Here is a 782-nt window from a genome sequence, read left to right as displayed (position 1 = left end):
GGGGGCTCTCGGCTACATTGATCCAGACTCGCTCCCGCCGCTCCCTGCCGCTCCCTCCCCAGGCCTCCCGGTTCAGCCAGCAGGCGCCCGGCTGTTCCCGTCTCTCGCCACCCCACTTCATCCCCCTTCCCCTACCGCTGGCTACTCCCGCGCCGCGCCGCTTGCAAGCAGCCGAGGTGGGGAAAGGGGGAGGGGGCTCGGGACGTACGGCTGTACCCGGCGACTGCGTCAAAAATCTATGAGTCATGTGAATATTTTAAATGCTTATGTACGTTCAAGCACCGCCTCTCCCCCCCCCCCCCCCCCCCCCCCCCCCCCCCCCTTTTCTCTCTCTCGCTCTCGCCCTCTCAAAGCCTCCGCTCGTAGACCGCCGCCGCAGGCCTCCCTTTCTTTCTCTCCCACCCTCATTGCCTCCAGGTTGATGAGCTGCATCTCTGAAGCGCCAGCGGCCTTCCTCCAGGCTGGACGCCCCCGTGCTCTCGGCACCCCTTTTTATCTTTTTCTCCCTCCCTCTTCCACTCTCGCGCCTCTCGCGCTGCTCCTGCTCCTCATCCCCGCTGCTCGCCGGATTTGACTCCCAAATGCCCCTTCTCCGGATGGAAAATGCAAAGCGGGTCCCTTGTCTCCTACTTTCCAATTTCAATTTTCCTGCTCTAATCCTCAGGTCCTTTGCTCGTCTCCGCGCCTAATTGCCGCCGGCCTGACGGGGGTGGCCAGTGAGTAGGTGCATCGGCGCGCCGCTGGCCTGTCGCCGACCGATAGGCCCTCTCGAGTGGGGGCGG

This window comes from Frankliniella occidentalis, unplaced genomic scaffold (assembly GCF_000697945.3).
Source record: "Frankliniella occidentalis isolate FOCC.00 unplaced genomic scaffold, Focc_3.1 Scaffold767, whole genome shotgun sequence".
Classification (NCBI taxonomy): Eukaryota; Metazoa; Arthropoda; class Insecta; order Thysanoptera; family Thripidae; genus Frankliniella; species Frankliniella occidentalis.
This window is presented reverse-complemented; position numbering follows the sequence as displayed.